The following is an 8,522-nucleotide window of genomic DNA, read 5'->3' on the forward strand; positions in this document are numbered from 1 at the left end:
CCTCAGGAGGCAGAGACAGGCAGATCACTGTGAGTTTGAGGTCAGACTTATCTATCTATATAGTAAGTTCCAAGACAGCCAGGGATGCATAATGACACCTTGTCTCAAAAGAAAACAAAATCAAACAAACAAGAAAACAAAATTAAAAGGGGGTGATAAACTGAGAAGAAATGGCTGAGTATGACTGAATATATAACCCAAAATGAAAATTAAAACCAAACCAAACAAACAAAACAAAGAAGTAAAGACAAAATGAAAGCAAACACAAAACCCCAGGCATAGTTACCACGTGCCATATAAAGAGCACTATATAAAACCTGAGAGGTGGGTGAAGCCATTTAACCCTCAGGATCCCGGGAGGTGCTCGTCCCAGTTCCTCTCATATTAGATATGAAGAGACTGTCCACAGCTGCCTAGGATCACTCACTGCCTAAGATCACGGCACACAGTAGATTCCAGATCTGCTCTCTCTTTTCAAGCTATTTTGCTTTCTGCATGCTGAGTCCCAAAACCAGAAGTGAGAGAATACAAGTTGGGCTCATCTTGGCTCATCAATGCCTCCTTCCCAGGAGGATTTTAATTAGGAGAGAGTCTGCCTAGCTAGATCCTGTTACCTAAGCTAAGTAAACCAATCTTGACCAGCAAGGACCCACACTGTATCAATGTCAACCGTGCTCCCAACCGTGCTCTCTCGGACCTTGCTCAATTAAGTGTAACAAGTATAAGCCATGGTTCTTACCCACAAGTAAACAGAGGGGATAACATCTGGATGGAAGGAAAAAGACCAGAGGCAGTGTCTTACCCTTGTGAGGCCAGCACCTAGAAGAAGAGGCAGAAAGATGATAGTAAGTTCCATGCCAGTCTGGGTGATATAGTGAGATCCTGTCTCAATAAACCCAAATAAGCAAGAAGGGAAAGAAAAGAAAGAAAATTATCACGACTCCAGGCCTATCGAGAATGGACAGAGATGAGCTACATGGGAACTCGGGGTGTTCATCCCGAACAGTGAGACTCAGGAAACAGCCAGCCCTATTCCCTCCTCAAAACAGACATAAGCACTTATAATTTCCAAAGGACAATCTTCTTACTGCTCTTAAGAGCCGAGTGACAGAATGCACTAGAGATGACAGTGGGGTTAGGGTGTGGGTGCTCCTGACCTCCACTCACATCTCTGGAGCCTCTGTTCTTATAAACGTCTCTGACTCTCCTGTCAGAGTATAGGATGTAGCAGGTTTGAAGAGTCTAAGCACACATATCCACACCTCCCCATCAGCTTTGTGGTGCACACTTCAGGTGGAATAAATTTAAAAAGAGGGCAACAGGGAGTTAAAATAAAAACCCATAATATTCCACAAAGGCACATACTTTAGTTCCATTATCATGAACTAGGAACACATGGGTAAAGCTTGCCTGATGTTTCCTGGCCAGCAGTCAGTTCAAAAGGAACAGGCCCGGGCGTGCCATCAGCAGCAGACACTCTATTCACTCTGGCGTTATTAAATAACAATTTATAATGATTTACACATTTAATTTACATGGCTGCCCTTAGAAATCTAATTGCACAGCAGCCCTGCCATCTTCTGATGCGCTGGCTAGAAACAGGACAGCTGAGGCAGTTAGTTCTCAGGAGGGTTTCTGTGCAGGCAAAGTAGGAGGCCTGGTGGCTCAGGACCACTGGGGAGCCTGGAGAACCCTGAAATGTCAGAGCCCTGGAGTTGAGAGCTCCCTAGACTTAAGAACTCATAGGTTTAGGAGGTCCAGCTTGGTGCATTCTGAAGACAGGGGTGGTCACAAATCAGCCTGACTTCCAAAACTTTTGTTTCCATGATATCAATTCAGTGAGAATGGTCAAGTCCGGTCCACAGTTCGCTGTACACTGATATGGACATGGCTACTTGGGAGACAGGGTGTATGAGAATGCCTTGACATTTTGGAGAGCTGTAAAAAAAAAAAAAAAAACTAGAGAGGCTGGAAGGACATCAGGTAGAGCACACACAGCTCATCAGCATTTTCCTGTCCTTAGCTAGAATCATCTCAGGTACTCATTTTCATTTACTGGAAGCTGCGGCTGGGACCACTGTTTCCAGAGTTCCTACCCAGACAGCATGCCACTTTCCAGCCAAGAACCAAACTGCAAAGTATCTTATCCTCCTGAAGGAAAAAGCTAGTCTGAGTAGTGAGGAAGAGAGGAACCTTCTCTCAAAGGCTGAATGCCCCAGGGCGCAGTGTTCAGCCTGTTTACTACAACGAGAGGGACAGACCCAGCACGCTCATTTGGCCATCAACTTGGAGAAAAATATACACTAGCACTGAGTGAATCTCAGGCGTGTAAGGAGTGCTGCACGTGTATAGAGTAAAATATGAATGTGTGTGTGTCTCATTGTACAGGTGTTTTAGATATGTAGTATGTGCTGCATGTGTGTGCTATATGGGGATTATATAGTCATATATCATGTACTGGGTGGGAGTGTGTAAGGTATGAATGTAATTTAGGGTCCACATGGTTCTTGGGCATATGTGGTACATATGTGGTTAGTGCTGCGTGTATATGTGAGTGTGTTATGGTTTGGGTGAGTGTTTCCCATATGTGGGGTCATTTCTGTCTGTGTGGCATCTGTGGGATATGTGTAGCATACAGCAGCATGTTTGTGGTGTCTGTGCAGTGTGTGTGCTATGTGTGGAGTTTGAACCATGGATGTGCAATATGTGTGGGGTGTGTGACATATTACAGCACGCATGTGGTATGTGTGTAGTAGCCTATGTGAGAATGACTTATCAAGCTTTCGGTTCATCAGCAAGCAGACCTCCCTTTTGGGTCAGGGTTCAGTAGATGCTGACAGCCGGGTGAGCTGGGACAATAGGAGATGAAAGAAACCACTGATAGCAAGCCCAGGTTGACTCACTGGTGAAAACGGCTCCAAAGACAACATGCTTGAAAAGGTAAGCAATGCGAGCTGAGAGTGACAGCCTCGTTTTCTGAATTCTTTCTCTTTCCTTTAATTTTAGTAACGGTTGCTATGCAGAAAAGTCTGAAGGGTGCTCTATCAGCAGTGACAGATGACCTGCCAGGTATCCAGCCCACCCAGCTTTGGGTTCAATGTCTACCTGTGGCTGGTTCTCTTCCTTTCCTTTGGAACAGCTCAGGGCAGGTCCCCTATGAGCTCAGCATGGAGGTGGTGTTGTCTGTGTTTTTGCAGAGAAGTCGTGCACAGAGGTGTAACCACATCTTATAGTGAAGGGCATTTATTGTAAGGCTGGACATGAGTGGAGATAGGGCCAAAGCAGACTGCAGGAATTGCAGCAGGCAGGTCCTCGGAAAGCCCCCTGGGAGGTTTTCCAGTCAGAACCTGTCTCCTCACTCTTCATACTCAGCAAATGCTTTCTAGTCTCTCCCGCTCTTCCTCAGGCCTGCTCGGATTCCTCAGAGATGTACCAAGATGCTTACTGTATCCCCCTTAACCAGCCGCTTGGTAAATTGTGTTAATTTCTAAAGACAGATTTAACCAGCTTCAGGAATTTCAATGATAATTTTTCCTGTTGGGACTATGAGGGGAAGGGAGATTTTCCCTTGGTCTGACCCACTAAAATGAGTTCCAACTCCCCAAAGGACTAGCTCAACTAACCCACAGGGTCTGCTACTATAATCAGTCCTATTCTGGCTGACGGGTATGTGCCTGATCTCTGTCAAAACTGGGTGAAAACACCTGGAGTGCTCAGTAGGGATGTTGGGAGGGTCTTCTGTCATGTCCTATCCTGATTCATGCTGTTGCACATCACAGAACTGAACTTGTGCATATCATTGCTGTCCTTGTCTCCCCAGCACACACAGATACACACACACACACACACACACACACACACACACACACACACACACACAAACAGCTTTGAACTTCCCCAGAATGTAAGTATGCTCCTCCAGCGTCTCTCTAAAGAAAGAATACCATGTTTCTTCAGCTTCCTGTCAAGGAGGGTCCAAGGAAGGCCCTTGTCATACATTCTGTTTACATGCCGCCGATGTGAGGTTGCTGTGTCTTCCGGTGCTCCATTTTTAAATCCTGTGTACAATAAGCCCAGAATTGTCAGGTGTTATGGGATTTGCCTTCCTAGTCAGCTCTTTCTGCCACTGCTCTGGTTTCTAGAGTAGCTTACCCCTGATCCTCTCCTCCCCATTCAAAGTAGAGCCATAGCACCCATCTACAGCTAGTAAAAAAAAAAAAAAAAAAAACCAGCACCCCATCTCCATTCCACAAGTGTCACAGATGCTGCCATGAGGATGTGCTTGGGCCATGCTGGCTTAGTACCCAGGTATCAGATTCTGGGAACATATGGGGTACCAGATACACTGACACAACACAGCTAACCATTCTGCTGTTGTTTTCCTGAGTGGTTAATCACACCTATGTGAATAAAGTTAAAGTCCTCAAACAAACTGTATCAGGAAGATGGAGTGAAGGCAGTGGTCCCTAACCACGGTACTCCAGGGGAATCATGTGAGACAGAAGAGAGCATGACATGACCCAAAAACTATCGGGACTATCCCCTCTCCTCTCCTGCTGACCACAGCCTTGCACTCTATCAAGACCGGAGAACAAATGTGCTAGGACCTTTCAGACACTAAGTCAATGACTCCAGGTACTCAGGAAATCCATCTCACCCGACAGCTTGATTTCCATACCCATCCAAGCAAAGGGTTCCAGATCAAACTGTGTTCATGCGCCCATTCAGAGCCACTGATGCCAGCCTCTGAGGAGACAAGAGGATTTAGTCTCTGTGTGATTTTAGGAATATATAAACCACTGAGGAGCTAGGAACTAGGGAGGTAAACGGACAGCACACAGGCCATCAGAGGAGCCACAATAATGTGACAGAGAGCCAAAGCAGCCACACTCTTCAGTCCACTGAAGCAGAGAAGGATTCTGATGTGCTCCCACTGACAGAGCACAACATCTGGAGAGGGAAAGAGCCCATTCAACAGTGGCTACCCAGCTGGGTTTAACCCAATACATAGGAAGTGGTTACTAGCTGGTGTGTAGGCCTGCTAAGATGTGCATATTGGCAGCTTAGCAAATGCTGATCTGGGTTTTCAATTTGTTACCATAGCCAGGGAAAGGGGAGGCAGAAAGATGGTGTGGAATGGGATTCACAAGGTAACCACATTCTAATCTTCCTTGAGGGGAAACTTTAGACAGTATTTCCTCCTGTCTGTCATGAGCAGACCCTGGTGGCTTTAGCAAGGAAAGCTGTATATGTGTGTTGAACACTCATGTGTGCAGTAAGTTGTCACATAACCATTTGTCCAGAACAAGGACATCCTTGAAGCTAGGGCATTATCATCCAATTAGGAAGTTGACTGAAAGAGGCAATTTCTATTTTCTTGGGCCTTGTTGACCTAAAGAAACGACCACCCCATGGCACAACATCCCCATGCAAAACCAAAGCTGGTCCACAGTCAGAGGTCTATGGATAAAAAAGAGCTTGAAAGGAGGGCTGGCAAGATGGCTTAGTGGGTGAAGACACTTGTCTCCTAGTTTGAGAACCTGAATTCAATCCCTTGAGTTCCCATGGAGGAAGGAGAGAACTTAAACCAGCATATTGTCTTCTGTCCTCCACATGACTCTGTGCAATGGGTGTGTGTATGCCCAATGAAGACCATTCCTCCCTGCCCTCCCCACTGACCTATCATTTATTTCTGGAGTTCTTCACTTAGCATTTTCATACTGCAAGCTTCTCACTCGACATTCATCTTCCTGGGACACAGAGACATGTGGCAGATGATGACTCTCCTGTCTCTCCTCCATGTAGGGTGAGGCCCCTGGTTCTTTCTCTGCTCTTTTATCCCATTCCATGGCCCATTCATGTTCCTCTACACTCATTCAAAAGTCAATCTGAAGCCCCTACTGTGTCACTTCTTATATGCCTTCCTTTACCTCCAAGCCTAACCCATGCTTAGGTGGGCTCATTCCACCTACACTGTTCCCAACTTAGCTGTTATCCACTAGCAAGCAATGCCTATGAGCTTGTGCCTTTTCAGATAAACGTTTGTCTCAGCACATACTTCTGGGCACAGGTATGAATATTCCAGGTGACTGTTATGGTCTAAAGTCAAGAACCATGCCCTATAAAGTCATTGTCTCAAGAATCTACCATTTTTCTCTTAAAAGATCATATTGTGTATGAGTTTAGGTATTCTTGGCCAGCATATTCATTTGTCTCACTTTGGCAGCATTTTTTTTTCTGTTGGCATGTAGTCTATCATGTAAGGGTGAAAACTATAAAGATTACTTTTTCAAAAAGGTACCCACCCCAACAGCCCACCCATTATCCTCCCTTGTCTTTTGGCACTGATGCTGCTCGGCATCCTTGCCATCTGCCACGCTGAACCAGTCTTAGGTTGCTGGTACAGAGGCAGTGGATCACCGTGTACGTGTGCCAGTGCTCAGCTCTCAATCTTTATGCTTCCCCATTGATGTTCGATGTGGCCGATTACCTGCTTCTTAGAATTCCTTATCTTGTGTTACACACACATATAAACGTGCCTAATATAGCATCACATGAAGCTTACCCTTGTTACCTACCTGTTTGCACTGAGATCTACTTCTGCAAAGAGAGCTACTCATGAACTGAGCTCTGAGGTGACTGAAGTCATTTAAATGGACCTCATGGACTCCAGGAACCCCAGACTTTTAGACTAAGTGGAATCACAACACAGGATCTTTGAGGGGTACAACACTCTTCTGAGATTTTGATAATGTCAGGTGTGGTCTTTACAATCTAGTTAACCACAGCCTCCTGCCTGACTGTATGACCATGGTCAATACTGGACCATGGCTCAAGAGAATATGCTTCACTCTAGGAACCTGAAGCCTGGAATTTCTAGTTAACTACAAATATTCACTTATTCCGTCCTGTCAAGGGGCCAGCTAGCAAACATTTATGAAAGATCTTCAGGGTTTGTGACCTCAAGATAAAGAACATGAACATTGTTTAATTTATTTAAATGTACCCTTTGATTCACAAATAATGAGAACATATTTTTTAGCCATCTCCTAGGACTGCTATCTGATCAACTGGCTTCCTGGTGCACACTCATCAACAGGCATAAGATGAGCTGAACTCTGGATGGACAAAAGGATACGAGGACACACAGTAGCCTCAGCTCTGCAAGTCAGGATGACTCAGCAGAATAGAGAGCAAAGACACAGAGGGTGTAGAAATGAGATAGAAATGAGATGCTTTGCTGAGAATGGATAGATTATGCCACGTCACTACATAAGCAAGAAAGGCTAGAGATGTGAGTAAATATGGCTTACATGCTGACCTCTGACCTCTGACTTCTGTCCTGTCAGTGCTAGGATTGGCTGTGAGAGCTGAATATCCAGGGACTGAATTTGGTTCTTTCTCTCCTTCCTTCCCTTCTGACCTCCTTCCCTCCCTCCCCACCTCCTTCCCTCCCTTTCACCCTTTCTCCCCCCACTGTGTGTGTGTGTGTGTGTGTGTGTGTGTATGTGGTTGTTGAAGCAAGTTCACCTCTATATTTTGTGATTTCTGCACCCTTTTGTTTTCTCTGTTCTTCTGCCTCCAAGGATGTAGAATGCAACCCTTACCAGAGACCAAGCAGATGCTAGCACATTTGGCTGTTCTTGGTCCTTCCAACCTCCAGAACCTAAAGCCAAAGTCAACTCATTTTTCTTGAGAATTACTCAATCTCTCAGGTACCCCACTACAACAGGCAGAAGGACTAACAGCATGTCTACAAAGGAATGCCAGAACACGGACAGAGGCCAGCATGAAGCCAGAGATGAGAGGCTTGGGATTAAGGGTGGGAGGACTCAGCTACTTCCACCATGACTCCTTCTTCCTGCTCTTGTGCCAGCCCCTGGTCCACAGCTTTCCTGAGAATCTCTAGGAACACTTCTTTTTGCTGTAGGCTGGTGGAGTTTAGCTGAAAAACCAAACAAACTCTGTCCAAGACAAGCATTGAATTTGTCTTGGCAGCACCCCATACATGAGGTGTGTGAATGTTGGTTAATTTGTTTAAATCCACCCTTCTGTTCCCAAACCATGTGAGTCCCCTCTTTAGCACTTTCCCAAGACTGCTGTACAACTGAGTGGCTTCCTGGTGCATTCCTGTCAACACTAATAAGAAGAGGTATGTGCCCAGAGCATGGGGAAGGATGATGTGAGCCTTCAGGACCATTCAGCTCCCAAAGGTGATGTGAATATGGTGTGGCCATCAAATTCCTCTCTGCCAAAGGGAGCATCTGGTCAGATAACTACTGAGAGTTGGGATTTAAAAGCATTCATCAGCTCTCTCCTTTTCCTATCATCTCTGATTCAGATAATGGTAGTCTATTTGCCAATTCGTGAAACACTTTAAATATATACTTGTGAGCTTGGATGGATTCTCCATGGATGTGAAGATTCTGTTTTCTCTTGTTCTTCTATAGTTGAGAAGGCTGAGGTTCGAATTCATGGAGAATGTACTTCGTGGTCCAGGAAGTCCCAAGGCTTAGAAGGCA

The 8,522-nt window shown here is 45.4% G+C and overlaps 1 long non-coding RNA gene across 1 annotated transcript; it reads right to left on the reverse strand.

The window, feature by feature from the left end:
• Window positions 1–1,805: 1,805 nt before the first annotated feature.
• Window positions 1,806–8,483, reverse strand: LOC116082445. The gene is made up of 3 exons (XR_004115312.1): window positions 8,389–8,483; window positions 3,945–4,058; window positions 1,806–1,938 (listed from the first exon to the last, which is right to left on the reverse strand). It is a non-coding gene; the product is annotated as an uncharacterized LOC116082445 (long non-coding RNA).
• Window positions 8,484–8,522: the final 39 nt, after the last annotated feature.

This window comes from Mastomys coucha, unplaced genomic scaffold (genome assembly GCF_008632895.1).
Source record: "Mastomys coucha isolate ucsf_1 unplaced genomic scaffold, UCSF_Mcou_1 pScaffold7, whole genome shotgun sequence".
In the NCBI taxonomy this organism is placed as follows: Eukaryota; Metazoa; Chordata; class Mammalia; order Rodentia; family Muridae; genus Mastomys; species Mastomys coucha.